We start from the raw sequence: 24,196 nt of genomic DNA, 5'->3' as shown, positions 1-24,196 counted from the left end.
CCAAGGTAAAAGATGCAAAGAAACAAGTATAAGAGATACCCCAAGGAAATGACTCGTATAGCTCACCCTACAGTGAAGATCATAGACTATAAGCTTCACCCACAAGCACAGGGCTGTCAAATAGCTTTTTAGTGCCCTGTTTTAAATATGAGAAGACAGCCAAGTATCACTAGAAATTCAAGAAAGCATTCACTATGAAATATAGACCAAAACAAACTAAGAAAAAAAGCAACTTAGCGGAAAAAAGAGACTGTAGACAAAGATACAAACTTTTAAAAAGGAACATTAAAAAAAAGCCACATGACATAATCCTTAAAGACACTAAATATTAATACAATTAAATTTTGTGTATTTTAGGTCATTTTCTCTGGCTCGAGGTGACAACTTATGGGCCTGGTCAACTGGTATTATCTTTCAGTCAGAAAATGCCTTCTTATCCTAAGTATTTGTATTTTCTAGTTTCTGTACTGTTTGATACAACAAATGAGTCAATAATATCAATTTAAAAAAAGAACATGCAGAGAATAAAAAAGAACTCTTGAAAAACATATATTTTGATAGCAAAACCAAATAACTCAATTCAAGGATTAGAAGATAAAGTTGAAGAAAGCTCTCAGAAAGAAAAATCAAGGATAGGCCGGGCGTGGTGGCTCACGCCTGTAATCCTAGCACTCTGGGAGGCCGAGGTGGGCGGATCGTTTGAGCTCAGGAGTTCGAGACCAGCCTGAGCAAGAGCGAGACCCCATCTCTACTAAAAATAGAAAGAAATTATATGGACAGCTAAAAATATATAGAAAAAATTAGCCGGGCATGGTGGTGCATGCCTGTAGTCCCAGCTACTCGGGAGGCTGAGGCAGGAGGATCGCTTGAGCCCAGGAGTCTGAGGTTGCTGTGAGCTAGGCTGACGCCACGGCACTCACTCTACCCTGGGCAACAGAGTGAGACTCTGTCTCAAAAAAAAAAAAAAAAAAAGAAAAATCAAGGATAGAAAATACAAGAATAAAGATACAAAAACTGGAAAATAGTCCAAGAGGTCCAATGTCTAACCAACAGGAGTTCTAGAAAGACAGAACAGATTCAACTTTGGGAAAGGGCAAGAAGAAAAACAAAAAAGAACAGAGAAAACTAAAGGGAAGATGTCACCAATAAATTAGTTCAAGGGCTGGGTGCTATAGTTCATGCCTGTAATCCCAATACTTTGGGCATAAAAAGAATTGAAAATCGTTTTCTCTGGGAAGTAGAAAATAAGGGTGGGAGGACAGGGAGTGTTGCTCTTCTTTAGAAACTGAGTGGACTATGATTCTTTAAACGATGGATGCATACAACTTTGATAAAAATTAAGACTAAATTAAAAAAAATAGTCCAAAGGTTTTTTTGTTTTATTTAAAAAAAAAGGGACAAACCATTAAAGGAAAAGAAAATTAATATTATACAAGTATAGAGGCTAAGTCTGCAAAAGATGGTTAATATTTGTAAAGAGACTGAGCTTCAGATAAATACAGCTGATAAAGTTTACAAGTGTCTTCTTTTTTTAAATTTTTTACTATTTTTTTAATACTAGTCAAGTACAGTAGTGGGGGGGGGGGGGGAAGTAGTAGAACAAGTTCAATCTGTGACTGAACAATCAAGTGAGATACCTCACTACCTTCAGACCAGCCCATGTGTCTTCTTTTTTTTTGCCGTCTAGCAACCAAACCTTTCCCCAATAGTACCTTACAGCCTCTCTTCCCTGTGGCAGACAGTGACTGTTCTGCACTACAGTAGCTGGAAGGGCTACTCTCCCAGCCTTGGTACAGCTGAAAGTGACCAAAAGAAGGCTTAGGCTTGGACACCTAGGTATCCAGTGCTAGGGTCCTGAAGGTCTAGTCACACAAGGACTTGGGGAAGAGTCAGCAGTTCTTCAAGGTGGGGATGGTGGGGATATGCCAACCTGCCCTTTCCTGCTTTGTGGTCTTAGCTGTAGGCCCTGGTCCCCTAACTTCCAGGCAGTTCCAAAAGCCCCAGATATTCTTCTGGTCCTTTCCCATTGTTTGAATAGTTTGCAATGGAGAACCCTGAAAAACACGGCTGAATGGCACCATCATGTGTGTAATGGCACTACATTTAACCCCCTGAAGAGATTCTTTCCAGGTTTTGCTGCTATGTAAGAAAAGTCACAAAAGACAACCCAGGGTTATATCTAGTACAGTGCCTGGAATGTGGTGAGGACTCTAGCTTCTGTGCTCTCAACTTCCTTATGAACACCCCCGCATGAACGTACCATCACTTTAAGGTCGTGTTGGTTGTGCTCCACTCGGTTGTGTAATTCCTAACAAACTCTCCTATGCTCAGTACATCTCAAGACACTGCTGCTTCTCTATACCCACATTGTTGTATCCCTCCTCTCCTTCATATTTTCAAACTCTACTTGTTTTTTTTTTTTTTTTACAACTAAATTCAAAAGCAAGTCAAAGTGTACATACTTGCTTAGGTCATGTCTTATAATTCTAATTACTATAAATATGCTTACCCATCCTGAGGTCTCTATATATTAAGAGAAAGCTTTCCCAAATGGAGAAAGAAAACAGCAGATACTACTGCTCTATCAATCCACTCTGAGCTCAGCTCTAAACAGAACTGTCCCAGACATCTAAGTCCAAGGTTTTCAGAAGACAGAGATCTCATTTGACTTGCTCTGTACTTGCTTTTCATTTTTTCACAGCAGATAGTGTTCTATGCACCCAATACAGCAACATGGACGTCAGACTTCCTTAAATTAAACAACAAAACTAAAACTACTTCTATAGCTCCATGTTCACAGGCAGGTGAGGCATTCTAGGAAAACTACTGCAAGAAAGGCCCTGGAGAAAGGGTCCCTGCACAAAGCTGCTCTGGATCAGACTTAGCTTCCAGAAAAAGCCCTACTGCTACTGGCCCAGGTCAACAAAGAAAAGCCTAGGATCAGGGCTCTTTATGTATTAAGTTGCTGAAAAGAAAAAAGTTTTAAATTAGAGTTTTCTATCTGATATTTAGTAGACAGTGAATTTAAGATTACTCCATTTCATAACAAGGGAAAAAAGCTGCTAAAAATACATTGATCTCCGTAACACAAGCATTTCTTCTCTTTATAAATAATCAGGTTTGGCCGGGCGTGGTGGCTCACGCCTGTAATCCTAGCACTCTGGGAGGCCGAGGCGGGTGGATCGCTCGAGGTCAGGAGTTCGAGACCAGCCTGAGCAAGAGTGAGACCCCGTCTCTACTAAAAATAGAAAGAAATTATATGGACAACTAAAATATATATATACAAAAAATTAGCCGGGCATGGTGGCGCATGCCTGTAGTCCCAGCTACTCGGGAGGCTGAGGCAGGAGGATCGCTTGAGCCCAGGAGTTTGAGGTTGCTGTGAGCTAGGCTGAAGCCACGGCACTCACTCTAGCCCGGGCAACAGAGTGAGACTCTGTCTCAAAAAAAAAAAAAATAAAAATAAAATAAAAAATAAAATATAAATAATCAGGTTAAAGACTTAATTATCTCCTTGGGAAATATATTTTATAAAAAAATCTTTGGCTGGTTCAATAATCATATATTTCCTGCACATATCTTAATCCGGAAAATTATCTATCAGTGTCTAGATCATGTGTTTCATTTTACAATCCTTAACAAGACTTTTCAGATTTTAAACTTAATAAGTAACACAAAATTAGAGAAATTCAAAGAGCTCCATCCAAGAATGTTGGTATGGAGGCTACTTAAGTCTCCTCCAAATTCTATAATTCTGTGGGGTGAAAAGGAGCTAAGAGTTCATGGTAGAGATGCAGCTATTTGGGAATAGCTTTACAAATCACAAAAATGTAAAACCACAATAGCCTATTAGTAAAAAGAATAAAAATTATTAAGGTAGGTGTCTTAAAATAGTAACCGAGAAAAGGTGGCCCTCAAAAGAGGAAACATTTAACTAAAAATGTTAGAAATGAAAGGCAAACTTTGATGACTGTTCATCACCTGGCAGAAAACACTTTTAACAGCTTTTTGCTAACCATATTTTTCAGAGAAAAAGAGCCAGAGGTTTAAGACTCAAAGGTCAAGTCACTTCCAATCTTGAGAGAGGAGGATTAGGTGGACAAGCTCTAAAGGAGAAGGCTGGAGTGCTATTTATAAATACCACTCTCTGGGTCAGCCAGGTCTTTTCTCATTTGAAAGCTCCCTAGTGACTTATGGAAGGATGAGCACAAAAGAACACTGCTTTACTACAGGAAGCCTCTTGCTTAGAGGAGAGCTGTCTGTGGTACCCTCTTATTTGGAGCCAGGCAGACATAAAGAGGCACTCTTGTAAGTAAAAACAAGAACATCTTAAAAATAAACTTCGGAGCAAAACAATAAGCTTCAAAACAAAATCAATAGTTAGTGAAGTATTAAGCCTTAGGAAAGACAAAAAAAAAAGGAAGATGTTCACATTCCACAAACATTGTGGAGGAATGGGAGACCCTTGGTTCAGGTTCTCTTATGTTTTAATGAATAGATGTGACCTGGTATGATTTAGATGCGGTCCAGTTCAGGAGTTGGAGGCAGCCATGAGGTATAGAAGGCAGTGAGGGAGGTGGGTGGTAGAGTAGGAAGGGAAGGGTTGGGGATGGGGAGAAACCAGTTAGATCAATGGGATACTAGGTAAATTTCCTTGAGAGATGTGAATGCAAGAAATACGATAAAAGCATTTAAATTATTTTGTAATAATCATCTAGGAGAATTTTGGAATGAGTACACTGGTTCTGGGAGTCTTAGTTTTAAATGGAAATGGTCAACATCAATTTTTATATAATAAACAGATCCACTACACATGCCAGTAGCTCACTGGCCAGTTGAAGAAGGAAGGAAGAATGAGAGAAATTAGGGTGAGTGAAGAGAGGAGAGAATTAGAGGGAATGGGGAAGGCAGAGAGGGGAAAGAGAAAAGACACAAGGGGGACACATATAGAGGGAGAGAGAGACAAAGGAGGGAGTGAAGCGGGGTGGAAAGACAATGAGAAACACATAACAAATAGAAATGCCCACAGACAACTCATAATCAAGAGACAGAGCCAGGACTGAAAGGAACAAAAAGAAAGAGGCTCAGGAAGTTTGGAGATGAGATTCCAGTTTTTTCTTATTTTAATATTGTGTCGTCTTGGTTAGTGGCTTTCATGGGATGGTTTGAAATTGATGGGCAAAAGAGGAAGACTGACCATTCCAACTGTTAAGCCCTTCTGAGTTTTTTTTTTTTTTTTAGAGAAGAGTCTTGCTTTATCACCCAGGCTGGAGTGCAATGGTGTGATCACAGCTCACTGTAACCTTGAACTCAAGATATCTTTCTGTCTCAGTCTCCCGAGGAGCTGGAATTACAGGCATACTCAGCTAATTAAAAAAAATTTTTTTTTATAAAGATGGGGTCTTGCTGTTTCCCAGGCTGGTTGGTGTGAACTCCTGGCCCCAAGCGATCCTCCCACCTCGGCCTCCCAAAGCGTTGAGATTAGAGGTGTGAGCCACCATGCCTATCCTGAAATGTTAATTGGCTGATTCACAGTTTTGTATAATTTACTGTGTGATACTTTTGAGAATGAAAGAGGGTGTTAACTGGAGAGCACACAAACAAGTTGGTTTGTATAATGTGCTTAGAGCAGTGCCTGAGCATTTAGGAAGCAGTGTGTTTGCTATTATTATTATTAATAATAATTAATTATCATCTCCCATCTAGCATTCTGATTGGTTTTCCTTGCTTCCATTCTTGCCTTCTTCTCTAATCCATTCTCTTCATAGAAGGAAGGGGTCTTTTAAAACTGTAAGTCAGATGTCAATCCCTGGCTTTCTTCTGCACTTAAAAATAATTGATACCCTTGGCAACATAGCAAGATCCTGTCTCTACAAAAAATAAAAAAATTAGCTGGGCTTAGTGGCATGTGCCTATGGTTCTAGCTACTCAGGTGGCTAAGGCAGGAGGATATAGCTTAAGCCCAGAAGTTCAAGGCTGCAGTGAGCTATGATTGCACCACTGTACTCCAGCCTGGGCAACAAACACCTTTTTCTTCTGCAACTCACTAACACCTCTTGCCTATGCCAGATAGCTTGAGCACTCTTGACCTTATTCTTCACACCCTCAGGTCCTGGCTTCAGTGGCTCCTCCTCTGAGAGGCCTTTGGGATCACTCAGACTACAGCAGTTTTTTTTTTTTTTTTTTTTTTGAGACAGAGTCTCACTCTGTTGCCCAGGCTAGAGTGAGTGCCGTGGCATCAGCCTAGCTCACAGCAACCTCAAACTCCTGAGCTCAAGCGATCCTCCTGTCTCAGCCTCCCGAGTAGCTGGGACTACAGGCATGCACCACCATGCCCGGCTAATTTTTTCTATATATATGTTTTTAGCTGTCCATATAATTTCTTTCTATTTTTAGTAGAGATGGGGTCTCGCTCTTGCTCAGGCTGGTCTCGAACTCCTGAGCTCAAACGATCCGCCCACCTCGGCCTCCCAGAGTGCTAGGATTACAGGCGTGAGCCACCGCGCCCGGCCAACAGCAGTTTCTGAATGTAGATCTGCCTAACTTCTAAGTTGGGGTTCCTTCTGTGCCTTGATGCCAGCACCTCACTAGCCCCTGGCCTCTCCTAAGCAAATAATTTGTGATATCTCTGTCTCCCTCCAGGAGAGGCTAAATACCTCTCCACCTCTGGTATGTTACTTTCCTGGTCAAAGACTTTCAATGGATCCTCACAGACTAATCCAGGGTTTTCCATATATCTCATCTCAAACTATCATTCATTCATTTATTCATTCAATAAATGCTTATTGACAACCTACTATATGCCAAGTACTAATGTAAAAGTTGCATATAAAAAATTTAGGCAGGCCAGGTGCAGTGGCTCACTGCCTGTAATCCTAGCATTTTGAGAGGTCAAGGCAGGAAGATTGCTTGAAGTCAGGAGTTTGAGAGCAGTCTGAGCAAGAGCAAGATCCCATCTCTACTAAAAACAGAAAAATTAGCTGGGTGTGGTGGCATGCACCTATCGTCCCAGCTACTCAGGAGGCTGAGGCAGGAGGATCACTTGAGCACAGGAGTTGAAGGTTGCACTGAGCTATGATGATACCACTGTACTCTACCTAGGGCAACAGAGTGAGACTCTGTCTCAAAAAATAAAATAAATAAATAAATTTAGGCAATGTTTCATAATGACAGGTGGTATAGAGGGAGACAGCATTTCTAAAGTCATATATTATATAACAAAATTTATGGTCTTAGTTATATATGTGAAAATGTTTGTCTACTTTATCCACATCACATTTAAAAAATATCTTTTCAGATGGGTGAGGTGGCTCATGCCTGCAATCCTAGCATTCTGGGAGGCCAAGGTGCGAGGATTTCTTGAGCTCAGGAGTTCGAGACCAGCCTGAGCAAAAATAGAATAATTAGCCAGGCATGGTGGCACATGCCTGTAGTCCCAGCTACTTGGGAGGCTGAGGCAGGAGGATTGCTTAAGCCCAGGAGTTTGCGGTGCAGTGAGCTATGATGATGCAACTGCTCTCTAGCCAGGGTGACAGAGAGACAGAGCAAGACTCTGTCTTTAAAAAAAAAAAAAAATATATATATATATATATGTGTGTGTGTGTGTGTGTATCTTTTCATTGGAAAGATGAGATTGCATTATATTCAGGGTAACTTTATATTTAGGTATTATTCTGATAATTTTATGGGTTCCTTCTGGTTAGAACCAAAGGACTGTTTACTTCTCTTCTTTAAAATAGTTCATACTCAAGCTGGACACGTCTCAATGATAATGAGATAATCCTCTAATGATATTAACCCAAATCCTGATTACAGCTCTAGGGATGTATGATCTAAAATATTTCAATTCTTAATTCACCAACAAGGAAACTGGCTTATCAGGTACAATTCTATTCTAGTCTTTTTTTTTAAAAAAAATAAACATTTTATGTTAGGATAGTTTTTGATTTACAGAAAAGTTGTAGAGTTCTCACATATCTCACATACCCAGTTTTCCCTATTGTTAACATCTTACATTTGTCACTAATGAACCAACATTGATACATTATTATTAACTGAAGTCCAACCTTTATTTGGATTTCCTTAGTTGTAACCCAATGTAGTTCTCTTTTACAGGATCCCACCCAGGATTATCACATTACATTTAGCTATCATGTCTCCTGGGGCTCCTCTTGGCTGTGAGAGTTTTTCAGACTTTCCTTGTTTTTGATAACCTTGACAGTTTTGATGAATATTCATCAGGTGTTTTGTAGGGTGTCCATCAATTGGGGTTTGTCTGATTTTTTTTTTTCTCATGACTAGACTGGGGTTATGGGTTTTTGGAAAGAAGACCACAGTGGTAAAGTGCCATTTTCATTACCTCAATATCAAGGGTACATGCTATCAACATAACTACTCAATCTGCTTACCTCAGCCAGGTAATCAAAGTGTTTGCCAGGTTCCTCCACTGTGAAGTTACTCTTCCCCTCTTCCCCTCCTTTCCACATTGTTCTCTTTGGAAGGAAGTTACTAAATGCAGCACAATTTAAGAGACGGGGAGTTATGCTCCACTTCCTTGAGGGAGGAATAACTATATGAATTATTTGGAATTAGGCACTGGAGATTTGTCTCTTCTCCCCATTTATTTATTTATTCAATCATTTATTTGTATCACTCCAGTTGGTTTCTTTAACCAAATGACTGTGCTCTGACACCTAAATCTTTATCTCCAACATGAAAATATTTCAACACTAATCAATCTGCTTAAAAATATTTATTGGAGGCTGGGTGTGGTGGCTCACGCCTGTAATCCTAGCACTCTGGGAGGCCGAGGCAGGAGGATCGCTCGAGGTCAGGAGTTCGAGACCAGCCTGAGCAAGAGTGAGACCCTGTCTCTACTAAAAAAAAATAGAAAGAAATTAACCGGACAACTAAAAATATATAGAAAAAATTAGCCGGGCATGGTGGCGCATGCTTGTAGTCCTAGCTACTTGGGAGGCTGAGGCAGAAGGATTGCTTGAGCCCAAGAGTTTGAGGTTGCTGTGAGCTAGGCTGACGCCACGGCACTCTAGCCTGGGCAACAGAGTGAGACTCTGTCTCAAAAAAAAAAAAAAAAAAAAAAAAAAAAAATTTATTTGAGATACCTACATATAAGTCTCAGGAATTCATTTGGGTTGTGAGGGGAAGATAGAGACCATAAGGAATGTCAGTGTACAATCAGAAGGAAAAGCTGAGAGAGGGGAAAATACAATTGGTTTAGAGCAGAACACCCACATTATAGTCCAAGTTCTAGCACATGGCAGCTGTATGATCTTAGATAAGATCTAAGATAATCTGCCTGAGCTTTAGTTTGTAAAAAACAGATAATACCAAGGCTTTAAGATTCTTCCAGGAATATATGAAATGCCTACAAAAATGGTTTATAATTTGTAAAACATGATATAAGTGTAAGATATTTTTATCATAATTATTCAGGATTGGAAAAGGCAAAATTATGAAAGTAACTTCTTAGGAACTATTTCAAATTCTCTAAAAAAAGCACATATTATCTTATTCTTTCTTTCTTTCTTTTTTTTTTTTTTTCTGAGACAGAGTCTCACTCTGTTGCCTGGGCTAGAGTGCTGTGGCATCAGCCTAGCTCACAGCAACCTCAAACTCCTGGGCTCAAGCAATCCTACTGCCTCAGCCTCCCAAGTAGCTGAGACTACTACAGGCATGCGCCACCATGCCTGGCTATTTTTTTTTTTTCTATATATATTTTTAGTTGTCCATATAATTTCTTTCTATTTTTTAGTAGAGATGGGGTCTTGCTCTTGCTCAGGCTGGTGTCGAACTCCTGAGCTCAAAGGATCTACCCGCCTCGGCCGCCCAGAGAGCTAGGATTACAGGTGTGAGCCACCATGTCTGACTGGCCTTATCTTATTCTTTCTCTCTCTAAAATCTTCATAAAGGGAAAGTAACTAAAAGCTTAGTTGTATTAATTAGTGTTTAACTTTGGTTTTAGTCATTCAAAACCTAGAAATCCTGTTGCAGTCTTTTGTGCTGTTTATATATTAATCTCCATCCTTTCTTGTTCTTATCTGTTTAAGAGTAGAGATAAGGCCTAATTCTACTTTTAAACTTGTAAGTGTTATATATATTAAATATTAAATAGATACCGAGCAGAAATTGTATTTGAAGGATTTGAGTATCTTGAGAACAAATTAAAGGAAGGGATGGTTCCCTTAGTTTTAGCATTTCAAATAAAATCTAACTTTATTTCCTTCTGGTTTTCTACTTTACCCACATTACGCACAGAGCTCAGGACTAATATATAATAACTAAAATTATGAGTTAGATTATTTTTGAGAAAAATCACTAGAAAACAATGATTGTTTCCTACTGTTGGCACTCGCTGTCAAGTTTGTTCTCTTAAGGCATTTCCTCTTTTATGCTGTTGGTATGACAGACTCCCAACTAATCTTTCTCCTTCAATTTCTAGTCCATTGTTTCTCAAAGTGTGGTTCCATGAACTTGTTAAAAATGCTGTTTCCAAGGCCTCATCTCAGACCTACTTAATCAGAATCTCTGGGTAAATCCTGGGAATGTTCAACCAACAGCCCGGTCTTTACAATCTAATACATTGTCACTAGGGTTACTACACTCCTAGAATACAAGGTGGATCAAATTACTACTTTCTCTTCAAAAACCTTCAGTAGGTTCATTCACTGTTCATCGAAAAGTCCTAACTTCTTAGTTTAGCATTTAAATTTCTTTACATTGTGGCTCTAACATCTCTCTAGTTTGTTTCCCTTCGTTCTTCACACTCTTTCCCACACTCATGCTCAGCCAGACACAGTGACTTTACTATGAGCTTAGGCACCTCCATGCCCTCTAGTCAGCTCACACACTCTCCTCTGAAGCCTCTTACAAGAGAAGAGAGCAAAATCCAAAGAGTTGAGTTGCCTTTTGGGGAGGAATCAAGTGTTATGGTGACCACAAGGCCAAAGCAGACAAAACTGATAAAGGAGGTAGGAAGAAATGTTTCCTTAACTTAGAGGATCCCTGTATTCATGACAGAGGAAAATGGGAGTAAAAAAGACACAGCAATTTATCATTAGCAGAGGCTGGCTACAATTGCCCCAGATGTACCAATTACAGTGCAAAGCCAGCTATATCACCCCACGAACATCTCTTTAAAATACATCAAGTCTGGGCTGGGTGTGGTGGTCATGCCTGTAATCCTAGCATTCTGGGAGGCTGAGGCAGGAGGATCACTCGAAGTCAGGAGTTTGAGACCAGCCTGAGCAAGAGCGAGGCCCCATCTCTACTAAAAAATAGAAAGAAATTATCTGGACAACTAAAATATATAGAAAAAATTAGCCGGGCATGATGACGGATGCCTGTAGTCCCAGCTACTCAGGAGGCTGAGGCAGAAGGATTGCTTGAGCCCAGGAGTTTGAGGTTGCTATGAGCTAGGCTGACGCCACGGCACTTTAGCCCGGGCAAGAGCGAGACTCTGTCTCAAAAAAAAAAAAAAAAAAAAAAAAAAAAAAATCAAGTCTGACTAGTCTTTCACTGCTGAGAGAAGAAAATGCCTTTTGTGTTTTTTATATAAGAATGTCATTAGTGCTGTGCAGCAAAACTTGTTCCAAAGAGTGGCACAGTTTCTCATTGTGTGATGAGACTTAAGGGCGGTAAAGCAGAGCAGATAAGCACCTTGGCCAAGGTTACATAGCAATGATAAAATAACAATCTTATTCTTCTTGCTCTGCCATCACCTTTGTTATCTTTTCCTCCAAAGATTAAAATTCACCCGTTATTTCTAGGAATGGACTAAATATTTATGTCTCCCCCAAATTCATACAGTAAAATCCTAACCCCCAACATGATGGTATTAGGAGATGGGGCCTTTGGGAGGTGATTATTTCATGAGGTTAGAACCCTCATGAATGGGATTAGTGCCCTTTATAAAAGGGACCTCAGAGAGCTTTCTCCTTCTCTTTTAACCACATGAGGCTAAAATGAGAAGACAGAAGTCTGCAACCTGGGAGAAGGCCCTCATCAGAACCTGACCATGCTGGCACCTTGATCTCAGACTTCCAACCTCCAGAAGTGTGAGAAATAAGTTTCTGTTGTAATAATATATAAACCACACAGTCTCTGGCATCTTGTTATAGCAGCCTGACTAAGATATTTCTATTATAACTTTTAAAATCACCATGTGACTCTAACATCTAATTTACCTTTTTTTTTTTTTTTTTGAGACAGAGTCTCCATCTGTTGCCTGGGCTAGAGTGCCGTGGCGTCGGCCTAGCTCACAGCAACCTCAAACTCTTGGGCTCAAGCAATCCTTCTGCCTCAGCCTCCCAAGTAGCTGGGACTACAGGCATGAGCCACCATGCCCGGCTAACTTTTTCTATATATATTTTTAGTTGTCTGGCTAATTTCTTGCTATTTTTTTTAGTAGAGATGGGGTCTCGCTCTTGCTCAGGCTGGTCTCGAACTCCTGACCTCGAGTGATCCTCCTGCCTCGGCCTCCCAGAGTGCTAGGATTACAGGCATGAGCCACCGCGCCTGGCCTGAAGATTTCTCTTTAGTGATGATTCAGGCCAAGGTTCCTCATTACTCCAATGTACAGTAACTTTCTGCAGAATAAGAGGACTCCAGCAGGGTCTGCTGAATTTGATCAGATTACTCTCTGTGTAGCAGCTTCTGCCATGTCAACTCTGCTGTCATCTGGTTTCAGTTCACTAAAGACAGAGGTATGTAGCTTCTTTAAATAGAGGGGCACAATTATCAAGCCAGACATTTGTACATCTTGGCTAAAAGACACTATAGTCCTACATCTCTGAACTAATCAACTTTTAAAAATCAATTTCCACTTTCCAAATGGCTCCTCTCAATGTCTATTTCTTGGCTTCCTCTGTCTGATTTTCTAGTACTTGCCCCCATTGTCCTTCCTCTTCTGAACTCTCATAGCGCTTCCAGTAGGCATTTTGAGTACTAGTTACCATCTTCCTAATTTGATTACAGGATTCTTGAGGGCATGAGTATTTCCTCTCATTGAGTTGATAGCAAAAGCAGGAAAACCTCTGGCTGGGAGTTATTCACATTTGTTTGGTCATATTGATCAGTAACTTTTCAGTGTACTAGAAGTACTTAGGAAAAATTTTCTTTTTCTTTTGGGTAATAGGGTAAGAAGAATAATTGAGAAATTGCTTACAAATTATTAAACTTGGGATATTCTATATAAGGATAGTTAATATTAGTTTTTTTTTTTTTTTTTTTTTGAGACAGAGTCTCACTCTGTTGCCCAGGCTAGAGTGAGTGCCGTGGCGTCAGCCTAGCTCACAGCAACCTCAAACTCCTGGGCTTAAGCGATCCTCCTGTCTCAGCCTCCCGAGTAGCTGGGACTACAGGCATGCACCACCATGCCCGGCTAATTTTTTCTATATATATTTTTAGCTGTCCATATAATTTCTTTCTATTTTTAGTAGAGATGGGGTCTCGCTCTTGCTCAGGCTGGTCTCGAACTCCTGAGCTCAAATGATCCGCCCACCTCGGCCTCCCAGAGTGCTAGGATTACAGGCGTGAGCCACCGCGCCCGGCCTAGTTTTTTAATATATTTCCTTAAGAAGAATTTTACACTGCAATTCATATTTGAATTCAGGCAAAAAAGGGACTAATTTCTTAATCAGTATTTTTATTCTACTTTGTAAAGTTCAAGTTAATTTATCTATTTTTCATGGCACTTATTACCACATACCTTAGAGGTATTGTTACAGTTCTTTTTTATCTAGGACTTGGTTCTTATTTTCAATTTATTTAAAAATAATCAGATTCTAGAAACAATCTTTTCCTGATAGTTTAAGAATTATGTTTAGAATTATGTTTAGAATTAAGTTTAGAATTATGAACTTTGGGAAATGGTATCTCTTAAAGATGTTACCAAAGTTAAGACAGGAACATGTTACCAAATCTAAGCCAGAGAAACAAAGATCGTTAGCTCTGTTAGGATGAAACTTTACCAAGTGCAAAGGAATCATTTTTAAATAGGATATTATTATTATAGTCTCCTTTATATGTTCATACTACTTTTTGAGATTTGCTAGTTTTATAAAATAAATGAGTATACCTGTTTGCTGATAAATTTGAATGTATACATTTTATATTTGACTAGAAAAAGGTACCAGATCTAAAATCCTAGGAGATATGCCTTTTTTTTTTTTTTTTTTTTTTTTGAGACAGAGTCTCACTCTGTTGCCCAGGCTAGAGTGAGTGCCATGGCATCAGCCTAGCTCACAGCAACCTCAAACTCCTGAGCTCAAGCGATCCTCCTGTCTCAGCCTCCCGAGTAGCTGGGACTACAGGCATGCGCCACCATGCCCGGCTAATTTTTTCTATATATATTTTTAGCTGTCCATATAATTTCTTTCTATTTTTAGTAGAGATGGGGTCTCGCTCTTGCTCAGGCTGGTCTCGAACTCCTGAGCTCAAACGATCCGCCCACCTCGGCCTCCCAGAGTGCTAGGATTACAGGCGTGAGCCACCGCGCCCGGCCCGAGATATGCCTTAATTTAAGAGCACAGTGAGAACACTTTGTTTAATACAGGTTAAACATTTAAATTGCTTAATGACAATTTAAAACAGTCATGTGAAAATGAAGATTTTGGTAAATTAAACAATTTTAAAAGCTCTATAGGAATTGACTGTTTTAAAGGTACCAAATGAGTTTTTTTTTTTTTTTTTTTGAGACAAGGTCTTGCTTTGTCGCCCTAGATAGAGTGCAGTGGTGTCATTATAGCTCATTGCAACCTCAAACTCCTGGGCTCAAGCGATTCTCCTGCCTCAGCCTCCCAAGTAGCTGGGACTACAGGTGCACATCACCACACCTAGCTAATTTTTATATTTTTTGTAGAGACAGGGTCTTGCTCTTGCTCAGGTTGGTCTTGAACTCCCGGGCTCAAGCAATCCTCTGGCCTCAGCCTCCCGAAGTGCTAGGATTACAAGCATGAGCCACCTCACCTGGCTGAGCTGTCTTATAATTGGAATAAATCTTCTGAAATTTTAACATTTAAAACCCTAATTTGCAAATTATAAGTGAATTGTTTACTGGAATTTTTAAAGGCAGGGTATATTCATTATTGGTCAGGGGCTTCATTGTGACAGAAAAGAATTTGTTATTCTAGGTGATAATTTCTAAAGATTATATCTCATTTAGAAGTAATCACTTTTCAGATACTGAACCCCTTAAAAAGTCAAAATTTATCACACCACCACTGTAATGTCTTTCCCTAAGATACAAGACCTCTTTTTAAAAAAATTTCTCTGACATCTTCATAAAGTTACACTTCTCCAAGCCAAAGATTCTGAAATGCATCACTGTTGTATCCATGGCACCTTATATAATAAGCATGTTTTTTTCTATTGCCTCAAGCAAGGGCCAAGACCAAACTATCTGTATCTGAAGCAACTTCCAGGGCGGCACTAACTTTGTATGACCACAAGAATCTGAAATTCTATGATATATCAGTAATATCTGGCAGAGGTGTTCTCTGTCAGTTTGTTCCTGTCTACATTATTTCCCTTTGTCTCAGTCAGAAGCCACAGGGGAGGGATACACGGTTTGCTTCTGACTTGTAACAACAGCAGAGGTTATGGACTCCCTCACCTGCTTAATCTGACTGTTCCTCCCCTGGAAACAGGGTAAAACAGGAAACAGAACATACCAAACAGGATGTGTAATCTACTGTCTGTGAAACTTTTGGTTGGCTACTTGGGGAACGTGGAGATATCTGCCAGAGGAAGAACAAAAGGAAATTCTATAGAGCTGGCTTTGGCAGGAAAGTTCAATGAGTTTCTCTGACCCTTTTCATTGCTCAACTTCTCTTTTCTTTTAATGTATATACCTGAGTCTGACTGTAAATAAGATAGAGGAAAAGCAGCTGGTTCCATGACTATACTGCGTGGTTATTTGCCATGAACTCTTAGGGTAATTACAGAGCATACGTTATCCAAGTAAAACAGTAGTTAATGGTATTGCACCAATGTTGATTACCTGGTTTTGATAAGGGTTATGTAAGATGTGATCACTAAGGAACACTGGATCAAGGGTAAATGAGCACTAACTGTACTATTTTTGCAATGTCTTGGGAGTCAAAAATTATTTCAAAATAAAGTTAAAAAACAAAAAAGTAGACAAAGATACTCACATGTACACCCACACCAGAGAGGCACTTGTTTCTAAGACAACATTTCAAGACTCTAAAGCCATGTTTTTCTTTATGCCTTCAATATCCCACTGTTTTATGTTTTTTTAATTTTTGATAATTCATTACTTACTATACCTGCTTATTCACTTTTTCTTTTTTTTTTTTTTGAGACAGGGTCTTGCTCTGTTGCCCAGAGTAGAGTTGCAGTGCTATCATCATAGCTCACTACAACCTCAAACTCCTGGGCTCAAGCGATTCTCCTGCCTCAGCCTCCCAAATAGCTGAGATATACAGGTGAGTGCCACCACACCTGGCTAATTTTTCTATTTTTAGTAGAGATGAGGTCTCACTCTTGCTCAGGCTGGTCTTGAATGCCTGAACTCAAGTGATCCTCCAGCCTCGGCCTCCCAGAATGCTAGGATTATAGGTATACTTTATTTATGTTTAAACCTTATCAGTTTTTTCCCCTTAATAATATCAGAGCAAAAAACAATATTCCAGTAACATAAAAATTTTTTTTTTTTGTTGAGACAGAGTCTCACTTTGTTGCCCAGGCTAGAGTGAGTGCCGTGGCGTCAGCTTAGCTCACAGCAACCTCAGACTCCTCGGCTTAAGCGATCCTACTGCCTCAGCCTCCCGAGTAGCTGGGACTACAGGCATGCGCCACTATGCCCGGCTAATTTTTTCTATATAGATTTTTAGTTGTCCATATAATGTCTTTCTATTTTTAGTAGAGACGGGGTCTCGCTCAGGCTGGTCTCGAACTCCTGACCTTGAGCAATCCACCCGCCTCGGCCTCCCAGAGTGCTAGGATTACAGGCGTGAGCCACTGCGCCCGGCCCAACATAAAAATTTTAATAGGGAAATGAGGCAAGTGAAATCAAAGAGAGCAGGGGGAAGAGTTTTTGGAAATCCTGTTTCTTGTCCTCTGTTACAGGGGTGTTTATTTCTCACCCAGAGAATTACAGGTTCTGGGGTGGGAAAGATGTAGAAGAATTAACAGTTGTAGAGAGGGTTGCTGATGGTGCTGTATTTGAACCCGGGTAACTAGAAAAACAATGGTACTTTATAAAAATTCAATAGAAAATTTAATTTATTTAGAGAGGAGGGTGAAGAAAAAGTTAGCAATGGTTTGGGGAAGGAGGGTGCTAACGGAGCCCTTTAAGAATCTCAAGGATGAAATGAAAAACAAAGTTTTCATTAAAAATGCAGGTGGTAGTGATGGACACTAAAATACTAAGGTGTACTTTAAGCTACAAAAATTAGTATGGTACTAGCACAAAAATGGGCACACTGGTATACTAGAAAACCTAGGTGTGACCTCAGCAATATTAAGAATTTTATATATGTTAAATCCCAAATCAATAAGGAAAAAATGGTTCTTAACACTATATACTATATTCTAATGCGTCAAGAGTTAGACATAAAGAACACATAGGTGAATATTTATGTGACCTAAGGATGAGGAAGGCCTCTCTAAGCAGAAAAGCAAAAGAATAAACCATAAAGACTAAAGTGTATATAATTCCATAGAAAAAGTTCAGGACCTGAGTGGTTTCAGCAGAAGGGGGAGGGGACTAGGTTTGGGGATGGAGGTCAAAAAAGATTCAATTAAAAATCGTTTTTTTTTTTAAGAGAATACATTTGTGTATTACCTGCATAATTAAATTTAATTTTAAAAACAGTTCAGAACGTAAAACCATAGAAAATCTTTTGTAACTCAAAATCATGATAAACAGTTAAGTCAAATGAAAGACCAGAAAAATATTTGTAATATGACAAGCAAAGGGACAAAGTCTTTACTATATAACGAGTACTTACATAGGATAAGAAAAAAACACCTCAAAAGAACACTAGGCAAAACATGGGGGAAATGTAAATTTTCACCTGTTAAACTGGCCCCCTGAGCCTGGCCCTTAGAGGAAGTGAAGGAGAGCTGTGCCCCTAGAGGGTTCCTAGTGAAGCTGCCTCTGTGGGGGAAGAGTCAGGTTTCAGTGATGGCAGAAGGATGGAGGGAGAGCTCTGTGAGCAGCTCCAGGAGGTAAAGGATTTTGTTTGTAACGGAAAGGGCCTTCTGACCAGGCAGCAGTGGTGGTGGGGAGAACTGGGTGGAGTAAAAAGCCAGGAGATGACACTATGGGAAGGGACTGGAGCCTGGAGGAGCCTGCATTTTGGGAAAACAGGAAGTTTATAGGAAGAAGAGTCAGGGAGTCATTTATAGCCTGTTTTCAAGGTTTCCAGTCTGGTGAAGGACAAAATTATTTTGGTGCCAAAATTGCCTGAAGGCTTTGTCTCTGGGCATTGCCTTTCGTGACCTCCCCTGACCTTCCTTTCCAGACTGTCTCCGGGTCCTGATGTTTCTTCCACTGAACTGCGTTGTCACGTTTCCATATCATTGTTGGACTTCTGCAAGCACTGCCCAACTGCTTTCTCTCCTTCTCCATTTCTTCCCCTCTTCATTCCAGTCCAGTCTGCATACTGCTGCCAGACTAATCTTTCTCAAATATCACTTGGATCATGTCACCTCTGTGCTCAAAACCTTCCAGTGCTTCTCCCCCTTACTGGATCAAGTCTAGACACCGTAGTCCAACACCCTTAACTCTGCAGGTTGTCTCCAGTAAACCTCAAAAAACACCTGTTGCAGCCAAAGAGGGTCAATCACTGACCTGTTCCTATATGTGACCATCACCCCAAACTTTTTTATGCTTTTCCCAATCCTGATTTCCACCTGAACACTTTTTCTTCTCTCTTTACTTATCCATATTCCAGCATTCTTTCACATTCAGTTTCACTCCCTCTCCTCTCATCGCTATACAATGTGGTTAAAACATAGTCCTGGAGTCTGGCAAGCCCTGAGTATAATTATGGCTCTGCCATTTAATAGCTTTGTGACCTTGTAGTTTTTGAGGCTTAGTTTGCTTCAACTCCAAAATGTAATAAATACTTACATGATTTTTGTGAAGATTTGTTAAGATTCAATGTATATAAAACTAACAGTACCTGGAACACAGTAAGTACTCACTAGATTAGTATTAATATTATTGTTCAAATGTACTCTTTTCTCCGAGTGTGAAGCCTTTCTTACTAGCTTGTGTGTACTGTTCTCTTTCTAACAGTTAACCTTTTATATTTAGGTCTTGTTTCTACAAACTTTATATACTTCATCTCATTGACAGTTGGTGTGGCAAGCCCTGTATTAGGTGCTTTATATATGCAAAACCCCATGAATTAGTTGTTACCTCTACTTAGTTGTTACTTCACTTTCTGGATGGAAAAACTAACTGTTAGAGATATTAAAAATCTTACTTAATATTAAACAGCTGGTAAATAGCAGGATGAAGATGCAGGTGATACTTTGACTGATTTATTTTTAAGATTTAAAATTTCCTAGGATTTTTATGAATTATCATTGGGCAGTCCTAATGAGCCAGTTCTATCATTCTTCTCTTACGAGGAGATTTCCCCCAGGAAGAACTGAGCGCTGTCACTAGATCTGGCTTCAACATCGCTCCCTAGACAGCCAGAGTCTGTGCTTTCCTCCAGGGACTGCTGTTCCCCTTTGACTTTCAGAAAGAAAGCATACTGGAAGCCTCATGTTTCACTATAAGAAGAGAAAGAAGAACACTTCCAGAGTCAGAAATCATGCCATCAGGCATCAAGAATAAAACCCAGGTTTCTGCCAGCAAAATGCATCCTTTATCCTCCTTTAGTTTTTTAAAGGAAAAAAACCAGATAGGCCCTTAACAGAAAGAGCCTAGCCTACTAAGTACAGAAGAAGAGGCCAACTTTTCCCAAAGGTAACATTTAAAAGAGTGTGAGTCTTAAGTAAAGACAGAAAGACAAAGCTCTAAAGGGCATGGGAAGGAGAGACCCCACTACTATTTATTCTTTAGTGTGATCTATTAAATGAGAATGCAACTACATACACCTAGAATTTTTTTTCAGTGGAAGGAATGGAAAAATAAACTATCATATTAATTGATATCATAATTATGTACAGAAATTGATTTTCAGTAGAATAATCATACGCTAGGCCTCTTTAAGAGCCTATAGTTTCCACACTGTGAAAAAGCATGGCCTCTCAGCTAAACTTGGACATTTTATCTTGCTAACTCTCAAAATGTTTTGGCTGAAAAAGTTTTTTTTTTAATTTTTTTACATTTTCATAACATTTCCTTTAACATTTAATAGAAACTATATACAGTAAATTTTTACCGTATCTTACATAAGACAGCCACCATTGGCTGAAAAAGTTAAAGAACCCTTCCAAAACAGCCAAACAAAAGTAACCAACAGGCCGGGCGCGGTGGCTCACGCCTGTAATCCTAGCACTCTGGGAGGCCGAGGTGGGCGGATCGTTTGAGCTCAGGAGTTCGAGACCAGCCTGAGCAAGAGCGAGACCCCACCTCTACTAAAAATAGAAAGAAATTATATGGACAGCTAAAAAATATATATAGAAAAAATTAGCCGGGCATGGTGGCGCATGCCTGTAGTCCCAGCTACTTGGGAGGCTGAGACAGGAGGATCGCTTGAGCTCAGGAGTTTGAGGTTGCTGTGAGCTAGGCTGACGCCACGGCACTCACTCTAGCCTGGGCAACAGAGTGAGACTCTGTCTCAAAAAAAAAAAAAAAAAAGTAACCAACAACCATAAAACAAAATAACAACAAAAAAGTAAACTTCTCATGTCTAGGAAAATTAAAAGCTTAAAGCAGCAGTCCCCAGACTTTTTGGCACCAGGGACCAGTTTCATGGAAGATAATCTTTCCATGGATTGGGGGGGGGTTGGGGTGGTGGGGGAGGATGGTTTTGGGATGATTCAAGCACATTGTATTTATTGTGCAGTCAAACCTCTCTACTAATGATAATCTGCATTTGCAGCTGCTCCCCAGCACTAGCATCACCACCTCAGCTCCACCTCAGATCATCAGACATTAGATTCTCATAAGGAACGAGCAACCTAGATCCCTCATATGTGCAGTTTACAGTAAGGTTTGCGCTCCTAATGAGAATCTAATGCTGCTGCTGATCTGACAGGAGGTGGAGCTTATGTGGTGATGTGAGTGATGGGGAGCGATCAGGAGTAGCTGTAAATACACATGAAGCTTCCCTCGCTTGCCCGCTGCTTACCTCCTACTGTGTGGCCCAGTTCCTAACAGACCACTACCGGTCTGCAGCTGAGGGTTGGGGACTGCAGGCTTAAATGATATTAAAAAAAACAAAACAGGTTCATCTACTTTGAAAATAAACATGCCTTCCCTGCTCTACTAGCCATCCGGGATATTTTAGAGGTCAGAAGGAGTGGAATACACACTCCTATCAATAGGGGACCAGTCCACTGTCAGTCTCTGGAAATCCTGTGGGTGTGGATTCTCTAAGGCTTAGTATATGTAACCACCTGAGTTGGGAGACTGAGATTGATGACTAACAGGGATTCTGAGATTTCCCCATTTGGTCCTTCTCTTGTCAAATTCTCTCCAGAGGCTCTCTCTCTCTTTTTTTTGTAACTTATTTTATTTTATTTTTTTAATTAAGGTCTCACTCTGTCACCCAGGCTGGAATGAAGTTGCATGATCCTATCTCACTGCAACCTCAAACTTCTGAGGCTCCAGCAATCCTCCTGCATAGCTGGGACTACAAGACTACAGGTGTCACCACATCCATCTAATTTTTAAATTTTTTTAGAGATGGTGGTCTCCTAGTTGCCCAGGCTGGTCTCAAACTCTTGTCCTCAAGCCATTCTTCTAACTAAGCCTCCAGAGTTGCTGGGATTACAGGTGTGAGCCATGGCACCTGGCTTCCCCAGAGGCTCTTTACTTGTGGTGAGGGGGCAGAGAACTTTTTTTTTTTTTTTTTTTAACAATGCCTTTTGTTATTCTCTCCTACAGGCCACAAAAGAATAATAGATGGTTTGGACTAATTAATATTAAGATGGCAATAATCCCTATATTTATTTACAGATTCAATGCAATTGTTATCAAAATCCCAGCTGGCTTCATTGCAGAAACTCACAAATTCCTAAAATTTATACAGAAATCAAGGAATTCAGAAATGCAAAACAATCTTGAAAAAGGGAGAAAAGTTGAATGACTCATACTTCCTGATTCCAAAACTTGCTACAAAGCTACAGTAATCAAGACTATGTGTGGTGCCAGCATAATCAATGGAATAGAATTGGAAGTCCATAAATATTCCTCACATTTACATTGATTTTTGACAAGGGTGCCAAGATAATTCAATGGGGAGAAGAACAGTCTTTTTTTGAACAAATGGTGCTGGGACAATGAGATTTCTACATGCAAAAAAATAAATCTGGGCCCCTACTCTCGTAACCTACAAAAAAATTAACTCAAAATGGCTCATAGACCTAAATGTAAGAGTTTAAATTATAGCACTCTTCGAAAAATAACATAGGAGTAAATCTTTGTGATCTTGGGTTAGCTAAAGCCTTCTTAGACATGACAACAAAAACACAAATGACAAAAGAAAAAATTAGACTTAATCAAAACTAAAAACTCTAGGCCAGGAGCAGTGGCTCATGCCTGCAATCCTAGCACTCTGGGAGGCCGAGGCGGGTGGATCGTTTGAGCTCAGGAGTTTGAGACCAGCCCAAGCAAGAGCGAGACCCTGTCTCTACTTAAAAAATAGAAAGAAATTATATGGACAACTAAAAATATACATAGAAAAAATTAGCTGGGCATGGTGGCGCATGCCTGTAGTCCTAGCTACTTGGGAGGCTGAGGCAGGAAGATTGCTTGAGCCCAGGAGTTTGAGGTTGCTGTGAGCTATGCTGACGCCATGGCACGCTAGCCTGGCTAACAGAGTGAGACTCTGTCTCAAAAAAAAAAAAAAAAAAAAAAATACTAAAAACTCTAATGCTTCAAAGGACATCATTAATAAAATGAAAAGACAAGACAAAGAATGGAAGAAATATTTGCAAATCATAGATCTGATAAAGGAATTATATCCAGATTATATAAAGAACTCTTAAACTCAATAATAAAAAGACAAATAACTCAATTAAAAAATTGGCAAAGTATCTGAATGGACATTTCATATATATACACACATACACACACACACACACACACACACACACATATATACACACACTCACAAAAGTCCAATAAGCACAAGAACATGCTCAACATCATTAGCTAACAGGGAAATACAAATCAAATCCACAATGTGATACCACTTCACATCCACTAGAATGTCTATTATCAAAAAGACAAAATAACAAGTGTTGATGAGGATACAGAGAATTGGAACTTTTATACATTGCTGATGGCAATATAAAATGGTATAGCCACTTTGGAAATCAGTTTGGCAGTTCCTCAAAAGATTAAACGTAGAGTTACTATATGGCCCAGCAATTCTACCCCTAGCTATATACTTAGGAAAAATGAAAACACATGTTCACATAAAAGATTATCTACGGCTGGACACGGTAGCTCATGCCTGTAATCCTAGCACTTCAGGAGGCCGAAACGGGAGGACTGTTTGAGCCCAGGAGTTTGAGACCAGCCTGGGAAATAGTGAGACTCCCCCCATCTCTACAAAAACTTTAAAAATTAGGTGGGCATGGTAGTGCGTACCTATAGTCCCAGCTACTCAGGAGGCTGAGGCAGGAGGATCGCTTGAGCTCAAGAGTTGGAGGCTGCAGTTAGCTATGATGATGCCACTGCACTCTAGCCCGGGCAACAGAGTGAGATCCTGTCTCAAAAAAACCAAACAAAACAAAACAAAACCAAACAAAACAAAACAAAAAAATAAACAAGGAAACCCACTTATCCATGAATATACCTAGCAGCATTATTCATAAGAGCCAAAAAAGTAGAAACAACCCAAATGTCCACCAACTGATGAATAAATAAAATGATGGATAAATAAAATGTGATATATCCACACAATGGACTATTTTCAGCTATAAAAAAGGAATTAAATAGTGATACATGCTATAACACGGATGAACTTTGAAAACATTATGCTAAGTGAAAAGAAGCCAGTCACAAAAGACCACATAT

General features: G+C 39.8%; 1 protein-coding gene across 2 annotated transcripts in view; it reads right to left on the bottom strand.

The window, feature by feature from the left end:
* Window positions 1-24,196, bottom strand: part of PDE6D (phosphodiesterase 6D) — a 54,168-nt gene that overhangs the window by 7,346 nt on the left and 22,626 nt on the right. The gene's annotated exons all lie outside the window — the stretch shown is intronic.

This window comes from Eulemur rufifrons, chromosome 1, assembly GCF_041146395.1.
Source record: "Eulemur rufifrons isolate Redbay chromosome 1, OSU_ERuf_1, whole genome shotgun sequence".
Classification (NCBI taxonomy): domain Eukaryota; kingdom Metazoa; phylum Chordata; class Mammalia; order Primates; family Lemuridae; genus Eulemur; species Eulemur rufifrons.
This window is presented reverse-complemented; position numbering and strand designations above follow the sequence as displayed.